Raw genomic sequence first — 762 nt, 5'->3', positions numbered from 1 at the left:
GGGCACCACAAAAATCAGTTGCATGATTTTTAAAGCTTTACATTGGGTACAACTTACTGAAAGTGGGATTTGCTATTAATGTCTTACAGAGTAGAATATTTATTTTTGATCGTTTATTCCTTTCTCTCACCTTATGACCACTCTATATGTCTTCCTACTACCATATTATGTCCGGTCAGCAGGCTTTAATAGAACATGTGTAGAGCAGTGTACAATATTTTCATGTATTTTAACATATTCCTTTTATTACTGTAAGGTGATTATTCTCAAGATGATTGTGTGTGCTCGCTTAGACATCAGATAATAGATTTATGATTCTGGGACAATCAGGTAGCAAGCATGGGTTTTTCACAGTGCAATTTTCCCAGTGTATTGACCACGTTGTATCGTATACTAGCCCTCACCCACTAACAGTATTGCTTCTCTTATTTCTTATTAGAGGCGAAAGTGTGCATGAAGCTGCTGTGACATACCAGTACCGTTGCCATATTGTCCTCTAAGCCAAGTGGACTCCCTCATCTCAGTGGCAGATATCACATTGTCTCCTCTCCCTCCAGCTGCTCTCCATCACAGTTCATCACCCGAATGTTCTCAGCTCAGACCAGTCTCACTCTTGATTCAAAGCCGAGTCTATATAACCTTGTATATAGACGTGCTCTAATGACCATGAAAAGCCTGATTCTCTGATATAAACAGATTACCCCCTCCCCCTTTTTAAATGCTAGAATATTTTGGATGAGTCGCAATTTCTCCCCTCCCCCA

The 762-nt window shown here is 40.0% G+C and overlaps 1 protein-coding gene across 1 annotated transcript in view; it reads left to right on the top strand.

Moving 5' to 3' along the window:
• LOC119594784 (RING finger protein 44-like) overlaps positions 1-762 on the top strand; it is a gene marked incomplete at its 5' end in the record, with an annotated part of 10,988 nt that overhangs the window by 3,222 nt on the left and 7,004 nt on the right.

This window comes from Penaeus monodon, chromosome 34 (genome assembly GCF_015228065.2).
Source record: "Penaeus monodon isolate SGIC_2016 chromosome 34, NSTDA_Pmon_1, whole genome shotgun sequence".
Lineage (NCBI taxonomy): Eukaryota > Metazoa > Arthropoda > Malacostraca > Decapoda > Penaeidae > Penaeus > Penaeus monodon.
Note: the sequence above shows the minus strand (reverse complement) of the source record. Positions and strands in the feature narration are given on the sequence as shown.